The sequence below is a fragment of the Schistocerca americana genome, chromosome 2 (genome assembly GCF_021461395.2).
Source record: "Schistocerca americana isolate TAMUIC-IGC-003095 chromosome 2, iqSchAmer2.1, whole genome shotgun sequence".
Taxonomy (NCBI): Eukaryota; Metazoa; Arthropoda; class Insecta; order Orthoptera; family Acrididae; genus Schistocerca; species Schistocerca americana.
Window position 1 is genome coordinate 919,855,996 of NC_060120.1, and position 11,137 is coordinate 919,867,132.

The 11,137-nt window shown below is 37.7% G+C and overlaps 1 protein-coding gene across 1 annotated transcript in view; it reads left to right on the plus strand.

The window, feature by feature from the left end:
- Positions 1-10,368, plus strand: part of LOC124594877 — a 307,913-nt gene extending 297,545 nt beyond the window's left edge. The window contains exons 13-14 of the mRNA XM_047133346.1: positions 5,775-6,034; positions 10,233-10,368. The gene's annotated coding sequence lies outside the window, so the exon portion shown is untranslated. The remainder of the gene's footprint in view (positions 1-5,774; positions 6,035-10,232) is intronic.
- Positions 10,369-11,137: the final 769 nt, after the last annotated feature.

An 11,137-nucleotide genomic window follows, 5' to 3' on the forward strand; every position in this document is an offset into this window, starting at 1 on the left:
CTAAATTACATTATCTTCTGCAGTTGCAGAACACCTCTCCCCTTTTGCAAAAGATATGTATGGGGATGTGCTGAAAAGTACTGTCTCCAAATTTGTTATGTTAAAGCCTTTTAAGCTTATGAAATGAAATAAACATTATTAATATTCTATATCTTCATTCTTGTTGTTGTTGTGGTCTTCAGTCCAGAGACTGGTTTGATGTAGCTCTCCATGCTACTCGATCCTGTGCAAGCTTCTTCATCTCCCCGAACCTACTGCAACCAACATCCTTCTGAATCTGTATAGTGTATTCATCTCTTGGTCTCCCTCTATGATTTTTACCCTCCATGCTGCCTTCTAATACTAAATTGGTGATCTCTTGATGCCTCAGAATATGCCCAACCAACCAATCCCTTCTTCTAGTCAAGTTGTGCCACAATTTCTCTTCTCTCCAATTCTATTCAATACCTCCTCATTAGTTACGTGATCTACCCATCTAATCTTCAGCATTCTTCTGTAGCACCACATTTCAAAAGCTTCTATTCTCTTCTTATCCAAACTATTTATCATCCATGTTTCACTTCCATACATGACTAAACTCCATACAAATACTTCCAGAAACGACTTCGTGACACTTAAATCTATACTCAATGTTAACAAATTTCTCTTCTTCAGAAATGCTTTCCATGCCATTGCCAGTCTACATTTTATATCCTCTCTGCTTTGACCATCATCAGTTATTTTGCTCCCCAAATAGCAAAACTCCTTTACTACTTTAAGTGTCTCATTTCCTAATCTAATTCTCTCAGCATCACCTGACTTAATTCGACTACATTCCATTATCCTCGTTTTGCTTTTGTTGATGTTCATCTTATATCCTCCCTTCAAGACACTGTCCATTCCGTTCAACTGCTCTTCCAAGTCCTTTGCTGTCTCTAACAGAATTACAACGTCATCAGCGAACCTCAAAGTTTTTATTTATTCTCCATGGATTTTAATACCTACTCCGAACTTTTCTTTTGTTTCCTTTACTGATTGCTCAATATACAGATTGAATAGCATCGGGGAGAGGCTACAACCCTGTCTCACACTCTTCCCAATCACTGCTTCCCTTTCATGCCCCTCGACTCTTATAACTGCCATCTGGTTTCTGTACAAATTGTAAATAGCCTTTCTCTCCCTGTATTTTACCCCTGTCACTTTCAGAATTTGAAAGAGAGTTTTCCAGTCAACATTGTCAAAAGCTTTCACTAAGTCTACAAATGCTAGAAACAAAGGTTTGCCTTTTCTTAATCTATTTTCTAAGATAAGTCGTAGGGTCAGTATTGCCTCACTTATTCCAACATTTCTACGGAATCCAAACTGATCTTCCCTGTGGTCAGCTTCTACCAGTTTTTCCATTCATCTGTAAAGAATTCATGTTAGTATTTTGCAGCCATGGCTTATTAAATTGATAGTTTGGTAATTTTCACATCTGTCAACACCTGCTTTCTTTGGGATTGGAATTATTATATTCTTCTTGAAATCTGAGAGTATTTCACCTGTCTCATACATCTTGCTCACCAGATGATAGAGTTTTGTTAGGCCTGGCTCTCCCAAGGCTGTCAGTAGTTCTAATGGAATGTTGTCTACTCCCGGGGCCTTGTTTCGACTTAGGTCTTTCAGTGCTCTGTCAAACTCTTCACGCAGTATCATATCTCCTATTTCATCTTCATCTACATTCTATTCCATTTCTATAATATTGTCCACAAGAACATCGCCCTTGTATAGACCCTCAATATACTCCTTCCACCTTTCTGCTCTCCCTTCTTTGGTTAGAACTGGGTTTCCATCTGAGCTCTTGATATTCATACAAGTGGTTCTCTTTTCTCCAAAGGTCTCTCTAATTTTCCCGTATGCAGTATCTATCTTACCCCTTGTGAGATAAGCCTCTACATCCTTACATTTGTCCTCTAGCCATCCCTGCTTAGCCATTTTGCACTTCCTGTCGATCTCATTTTTGAGACGTTTGTATTCCTTTTTGCCTGCTTCATTTACTGCATTTTTATATTTTCTCCTTTCATCAATTATATTCAATATCTCTTCTGTTACCCAAGGATTTCTATTAGCCCTCATCTTTTTACCTACTTGATCCTCTGCTAGCTTCACTATTTCATCTCTCAAAGCTACCCATTCTTCTTCTACTGTATTTCTTTCCCCCATTCTTGTCAATCGTTCCCTAATGCTCTCCCTGAAGCTCTCTACAATCTCTAGTTCTTTCAGTTTATCCAGGTCCCATCTCCTCAAATTCCCCCCTTTTTGCAGTTTCTTCAGTTTTAATCTACAGTTCATAACCAATAGACCGTGGTCAGAGTCCACATCTGCCCCTGAAAATGTCTTACAATTTAAAACCTGGTTCCTGAATCTCTGTCTTACCATTATATAATCCATCTGATACCTTCTAGTATCTCCAGGCTTCTTCCGTGTATACAACCTTCTTTCATGATTCTTGATTATCTTGATTAAGTTATGCTCTGTGCAAAATTCTGCCAGGCGGCTTCCTCTTTTGTTTCTTCCCCCCAATCCATATTCACCTACTACATTTCCTTCTCTCCCTTTTCCTACTATTGAATTCCAGTCACCCATGACTATTAAATTTTCACCTCCCTTCACTATCTGAATAATTTCTTTTATCTCATCATACGAGGGCTATCCACAAAGTACATTGCGTTTTGGAATTAAAAATAAATAAAGTATTGGAATTTTTTTTATTATATACAGATGAAAGCCACACTTAAATACTACTTTTCTACATAGTTGCCATTTAGATTAAGGCACTTATCGTAGCGATGGACGAGCTTGGAAATTCCTTCGTCGTATTTATTTTTAATTCCAAAACGTAATGTACTTTGTGGATAGCCCTCGTACATTTCATCAGTCTCTTCATCATCTGTGGAGCTAGTTGGCATATAAACTTGTACTACTGTGGTAGGTGTGGGCTTCATATCTATCTTAGCCACAATGATGCATTCACTATGCTGTTTTTAGTAGCTTACTGCATTCCTATTTTCTTATTCATTACTAAACCTACTCCTACATTACCCCTATCTGATTTTGTATTTATAACCCTGTATTCACCTGACCAGTAGTCGTGTTCCTCCTGCCACTGGACTTCACTAATTCCCACTACATCTAACTTTAACCTATTCATTTCCCTTTTTAAATTTTCTAACCTACTTGCCTGATTAAGGGATCTGACATTCCACGCTCCGATCTGTAGAATGCCAGTTTTCTTTCTCCTGATAACGTCCTCCTGAGTTGTCCCTGCCCGGAGATCTGAATGGGGGACTATTTTACCTCTGGCATATTTTACCCAAGAGGAGGCCATCATCATTTAACCATACAGTAAAGCTGCATGTCCTCGGGAAAAATTACGGCTGTAGTTTCCCCTTGCTTTCAGCCATTCACAGTACCAGCACAGGAAGGCCGTTATGGTTAGTGTTACATGGCCAGACCAGTCAATCATCCAGACTGTTGCCCCTGCAACTACTGGAAAGGCTGCTGCCCCTCTTCAGAAACCACATGTTTGACTGGCCTCTCAACAGATACCCCTCCGTTGTGGTTGCACCTATGGTACGGCTATCTGTATCGCTGAGGCATGCAAGCCTCCCCACCAATGGCAAAGTCCATGGTTCATTTATTTATTTCTCAACATAGTCACCATAGCAACAAACACTTTTCTCCCATGAGGGACTAGTTGAGTATACTGTCACTGTAGAATGTTCGAATTTGTTAATGGAGATATAACCTCACCTTTGCTTGCACCGCCTCATCACCATGAAAGTGAAGTCCTCAATGGTGTTCTTTAAGTTTTGGAAACAGAGGAAAATAGGACAGGATGAAGATGGAATTATATGGAGGATGACAGTGAACCCAAGGCACTGGACTTTTGTAGATGTTGCTGTGCTTGTGTCTGGTCTGGCCTTGTCATGCTCAAGTAGATGGTACTCCTTGTGTGGATTAACTCTTCAAATTCAGAACTTGATTACAGTACACAGTTTTTCACACATCGACATACACGTAGTTATGTCTCACACTGCCATGTTACATGCTACAATTCAGAGCCCTCTAGTGGCAGTGGGCTGAATATATGTAGACATGAAGAACAGAGACATAGAATGTCAATAACATTTGTTTCATTTAAAAAGTTTTAAGAGTTTTCACATAAAATATTCAGAGGCATTACTTTCCAGTATGTCCTCATATGTTACACTTAAATGCTGGTACTTACTTTAGAGGCAGTGTGGCATTATCCATTATGCCTAGTAAGTACTGTCTTATGGGCCCCATGCCTTTTAGGTTCATGCTGCCACAAAAATGTGCTGCTCCTCTATACATAATTTAAAACTTCAAATTAAAAGGCTATGAACAGCATCTGTTCATCACTGAACATGTCAGATTTCTCCAACACCATTTTGTGTAGCTGCTCATGCATCAAGGTCATTCAGGGGAATATGACTGAACCTATACCTGCACACAAATCCCCTAGTTCCCAACATGATCTGGCAGCCATGTCACCCATGGACCAACTGCCCTTTGTGTCACTGGCTGAGACTACATATGTGATGCCCACCATGGGATGCAAATGAGTAATGTTTAATTCTTATGTCATTTCACAGTGTGAGATGGCAAAATAGTAAGGTACTGGAGTCACACATAGGAGTATCAAAGCTCAAATCCCAGGGCAATAATCCATGTTCAGACTCTCCACAGTTTCCTTTAATAGGTAAAGATGAATGATAGGACAGTTTGTTTAAGTCACATATAGTTGACTTCCTTCCACTTCCCATATCTGTCAGAGCTTGTTCTAATTACAGCTGTGTGGACAGGATGATAAAACCTGATCTTCATTCCCTCTTTGTACAGTCATTTCTTGTTTAGTGTATTGTGTAATGTTACAGTATCTTTGGGCAGACTACCATGACCTTGACTTTGTGCTTCTTTGAGTTTGGTAGCGAGTTATGTATTAGATATTTTCTGTAAGTTTTTCACATGTCTCTTGCACATCCTAAGTAGTATGGATTATCAGGCATTATTTAGTGGAGGCTCTTGTGAACTAATGGCTGGCAATGGTCAAGGGTGTATCACGTGTGACACTAACCCAAGAAGATGTGTCAAAATGCTTTGATCATCATAATGAGTTTGGAGCAGCAAAGATAGATAGATCATGTAACTGAGGACAGTGGACCAAGAGATTTATAAGTGGGAATTAGTTAAGTGATTGCTTTCAAGAAGTTGGCTTACCCAGGAGTAATAAGTGTGATATATTACCAGTAATAGAAAAGTGCATGTGGAGATTGTGTTTTTGATATTACCCTGTAAACTCTAACTATAATAAAATTCAGTCAATGACAGTACTGTTTTTTATTTCATGGGCCGGATTCCATTTAATAACTGTGTTATTGGGCAAAGATGAGGAACTAAATCCATATAGGTCAAATCCTACTCAATAGTTTGCTAAATTATGAACTTAGTGCATTAGACGTCACAGTTCAGTTTTTGCCTCCACCCCTTGCCCCCACCTCTCACCCCCACCCCTACCCTCCTCTCATTGATATCTTATAGTCAGTATGTTCCAAGATTATGCATCAGCACTATGCATCATCATTAATCATATTCCTGCTGTCAGATTTTACATGTTTCGTGTTTGTGGTACATATTAACCTGGCCATCTTTTCTTATGGAAATGTCATTTTAAGTTTTGCATTCATTTCCTGTCTTGTCATGTTTCATATTGTACTTTTTATATTCCCTAGGTGCAGGTTCTTTCAGACTGTCATTTGAAGAAACTGTCGGGACAAATAGCACTCCGATTACTTATTTCAGAGGAAATAATGGAAAATTAATACATATGCCCAGAATATTTTCTGGTCAAAATGGTAAAAAATAATCTTTCAAAATTAAATTTCTTCAGAATGACAATTTATTCTCAATTTCTGGCAATAGGACTTGATGTCAGAGTGACTTCCTAAGTGATTTAGTTCAAATCAGAAATGTTTCCACAAGAAACAACAAGGTAAGAAACATATTTTGCAAGTTTCTGTTGCATTGTGATTTACCTTAAAATTAATGGTGTTCTTTCTTAAAGTGACCATATTTTCTAGATCCAAATTCAGGGAACTTTTAAAAAATTCTGATACTGCAAAGAATCTTAATTAAGTGTAATAAATGCAAAATTTCTCTTTATTTGTTACACAATGTAGATTAGTTTATACTTTATTAGTATCTTCCATGATGAAGAAGTGCTGTGAATTTTCTTCAGCATGTCTGTATTCTTCAACAACATATGACCAAGATCAACACAGGGTTCACAAGAATTCACATTATAATTCAATATAGCATAATACTACACAACATACCTTACAATCTGATATTACTTTGGTAACTCGTATAAACTAGCTTTGTGCCTTGTGCCCAACAATTTAAGTGGGTACTCTTTGGTAAAAGCACAATTTCTTTGTCACATAGTTTTGCCAATTTAACTACAACTAATAATAAAACATACTGATTCATGTGAAATAAATATCTAATTCAGAATAAATCCTTTCATAATTGTTAGTTCTGGGGCAAATAAGTGTCCTGTATTACTTTCAAAAAAATTCATGATTGTCCTGCAAAAAAAAGGAGATGTATTGTCATCTTATCTTTCTGTGCTTTTGCCTGAAAAAAATATCAAATGCTTAAACAGAATATTTCAAATTGTGATGAAAAAAACCTAGTCAGTTTAACTTCATGTAACACAAAAATTATAATGTAAAAAGATACATACTGAGTATGACAGCAGATCAAAATGTTGACGTTAAGTAAATTCATTCAGGTTGATTTCTGTAATAAAGAACAGCTTGCTGAACTAGCATATGTTCCACAATCTCCTGCAATGTCAGTGGGTTAATAGTTCTAACCACCTTCTTGCAGCCTACAAGTATGAAACAACAACTCACATTTTGTCTGAAATAGTTTGTTGAATATGGGCTGCTCCTGATCTCATTAACAGATTCTGAACACATCGGAACATTCTGCACATATGAAGAGGTTAAAGTGTGGTTTCCATTTCTGGAGAAAGTTACTCTCTGTACACTTTATTTGGATTTTTTACACAGCAGTTTTACAGGGAAGACTGTTCAATTCAAAATAATTCACATTCTTTCTTTGTTCTTACTTTTTATCCAGATTATGTGCAATTTCAACTCCATGGGCCCATAATTACGATTTCCTCATGAATGTGGAGGATGTAGCCATTACTGTCAATGTTATAACTAGATATACAAATGAAAAGTATTGACTGTATTTCACCCTTACAAATGGTGCGGTACAAATGCAATATTCATGAGAAAGGCTGCTTGTACACTGTGGAAAAACTAAATAAAAAAAATTTTTGCTTCTGCTAGTCTGCACACTCTTCCAAACTTAATATCTTCCTTTCGGTGTTTGTAAGCAACTTATTTAATTGAACACAGGAAACACACTGATGTGTGCTTGCCCCTTATTTGAGTCAAATTAAAACTATCAAATACACTGAAGAGCCAAAGAAACTGGTACACCTACCTAATATCGTGTTGAGCCCCTGCAAGCACACAGAAGTGCCAGAGTTTGGCATTTCATGGACTTGGGTCGTCCATAAACCTGTAAGAGTATGACGGGGTGGAGATCTATTCTGAACAGCACGTTGCACATCATCCCAGATATGTTCATATCTGGGGAGTTTGGTGGCCAGCGAAGGTGTATAAACTCGGAAGAGTGTCCCTGGAACCACTCTGTAGCAATTCTGGAATTGTGGAGTGTAGCATTGTCCTGCTGGAATTGTCCAAGTCCATTGGAATGCCCAATGAACATGAATGGATGCAGTTGATCAGACAGGATGCTTACGTACATGTCAGCTGTCAGAGTCGTATCTAGATGCATCAGGGATCCATATCACTCCAGCTGCAGACACCTCCCCCTATACAGAGCCTCTACCAGTGTGAACAGAGTTGACATGCAGGGTCCATGGATTCATAAGGTTGTCTACATGCCTGTAGACATCCATCAGCCCAACACAATTTAAAAGGAGACTTGTCTGATCAGGCAACATGTTTCCAGTCATAAACAGACAATGTTGGTACTGATGGACCCAGGCAAGGCATAAAACTTTGTATCATACAGTCATCAAGGGTACACAAGTGGGCCTTCAGCTCTGGAAGCCCATAATCGATGATGTTTTGTTGAATGGTTTGCACACTGACACTTGTTGATGGCCCAGCATTGAAATCTGCAGCAAATTGTGGAAGGGTTGCATTTCTGTCATGCTGACTGATTCTCTTCGGTTGTTGTTGGTCCCTTTCTTGCAGGATCTTTCTCCAGCCACAGCAATGTCAGATATTTGATGTTTTACCAGATTCCTAATATTCGTGATACATTCATAATATGGTTGTACAGGAAAAACCTCACTTCATCACTGCCTTGGAGAAGCTGTGTCCCATCACTCATGCACTGATTGTAACACTACAATCAAACACCCTTAAATGTTGATAACCTGCCATTGTAGCAGCAGTAACTGATCTAGCAACTGCGCCTGACACTTTTTGTTTTATATAGGTGTTGCTAACCGCAGTGCCATATTCTGCCTGTTTACATATCTCTGTATTTGAATACTCATGCCTACATCAGTTTCTTTGGCACTTCAGTGTAGTTTCTGTGGTGAAAATATCAATTTGATATTGGAGTAATGCTTTTAATGTCATTATGTGTGAAACATAAGGAAAGGGTTCCGTTACGGGTCACCTTCTTGCACAACACAAGACTTGCTTGAGAAAACTGCCAAATCATATCAGAGCACCGGCTTTCTTTCTGATTTACTTGATTAAATTTAGCTGGCATCAGTACACAGGGCATTAAGAAGTATGGTGGTAGTCTACTATTTTTGTGAGGTTTGCTTGTCATTTGTGAATGTATACCTTGACCTATTACACATCCATGAAGGTTCTTCACCTTTATGGAATCAGGAAAATTGGGGATGAATGAATGAGTGAACAATATGGCAACCATCAGGAAGCATAATTCCAAGTACTGTTAATAGACAAATTTAAAAAAAAAATTAAAAAGTTAGCTTTCAGAACTTTTTGTTACTTCATTAGCAACAAGAGTGTGATATGTTGGTGTTGACAACAGCTAAGTCCCTTCCAACCTGTGATCCGAGTGTCCTGCCCCTCCTTTCCATCCTTCCCCAAACAATCTGTTTTTCCTCTCCAATGAAGGAGCTAACACTTCTGGTGGCTAGGTACAATTTTTCTATTTGTTTCTATCAGTAGTATTTGGATTTCACCTCTTTAAGGTAATTATTGACTTGCCATTCTGTCTCCTAATAATTTTATAAATACAAAACTTAATTGCTGCAAGGAAACAAAATAAATGATGTTTTATCATAACTAAACATGAAATATTAAAATGATATAAATTCAAGGATACAAACAGTAAACATAACTGAGAAAACCACTCGCCTTCAACTGATAGACACAAGACACAAAGAAATATTTTCATAACTGATGGCGTGTCTCTGGAAACTGTTGTCTCCATTGGTATAATGAATGAAAAATACTGTCTGGATAACTAATTTTTTATTATTGATGACCAGTTTCAAATTGACTAGCAGATCATTTACAGTCACTGCAGGCTAGTGAGAAGTGAGCGATTAGTGTGTATATGAAACACATAACATCACAGACACATTAGTTTTTGAGTTACCACTTGTTTCCTAGTGTAAGTATACTACTGCACAACATATAGGACTACACAAGCAGACCAAAATGCACCTGTCTGGCAGGTGGTATCCCTCCCAATGGCCCATGTCTCCCACATGTCAGACTCTTACTTCACCACCCATAAAATGCAATGTTCCTAAATACCCTCTCTAGATACCCAACATCCTTGTAGAAGCCTCAGTCCCTTCGAAAGATATCAACAGTGTTACCTTGACTGCAGCTGGATCTGTTTACGTATCTGCATAATTGTTTGTATGAGAGTATGTATTTACACAAGCAAAACAACAGTAACTCAAAAGTTAGCAGTCTCTGTGTGTTGTTAGGTGTTTTCAAGCACCATACATAAAGCAGTTACAGATGAGTGCTATCCTTTCCACATTTTTGTCTACTTGTTATATAAATATTTTCTATTGTTATGTGTATCAGTGTCTAGTTACATTTGTGTTCGATGTGTAATATCTTACGATTTTTTTCCAGACAATAAAAGATACACAGACTGCGCCAATCCAGGCTAGCAGGCATGATGGAGACTGATCAAAGCTACATGAGAAATGGATGTGATGTGTCAGTATTCTGTGTACTGAGAGAGAATAAATGGCTGAATTAATATACATTTATATTCTTTCCATTGTCATCCATATCACTGACCTTTCAATAATAAACAGTGCATCCAAATGCACATCAATAACAAAAATAAGAAGTTGGTTCTTAGAAAATCGTATTCAGCTATTTCATCTGTGTCAAGAAACCCACAGCCATACCAGAGAAAAAGGATATAATTTTCATAGTGCTCTGTTCCAGATAAATCTCATTTATCCCAACTTTCTCACTGTTATAATTATGCAGTATTAACATTATATTAATATGAAAAATATTAAGTCACAAAAAAACTTAGCAGTACTTAGCACTGATCCTGTTTACTTCTGTATAAAACTCCGCCTACTTGAGTCTGGTCTTTAGTAGGAAGTATACTGGTATTTATTTATTTGTCCACAGACCATTTACTACAATACTATTGAACATGATACAACAAAGGAAATGATCTTTTGTGTGCAAATAAGTCATAAACCAGAATGTGTTAAATTTGACTTGCACCGACGGTGGCGTGTTGCTAACAACCATTGAATGTTGGAAATTATGTGAGGTTTATAGTAATGCAAACATTTTGTTATGAATTGTTAGTTTTATGGGGATAACTAATTTACTGAGCGGACAAGGGTACATACAAGAACAGCATTAATTATTTACTTCATGGCTGGGCATTGCCAGCATCAGCACTCTATGCCACCACTGCCTAAGTAAAATTTTATGCGGAATTTTGACTTAGTACTGAATTAAATTATAGGATATCAATATTCATTAGAATTTTGGCAGTGTCAGGC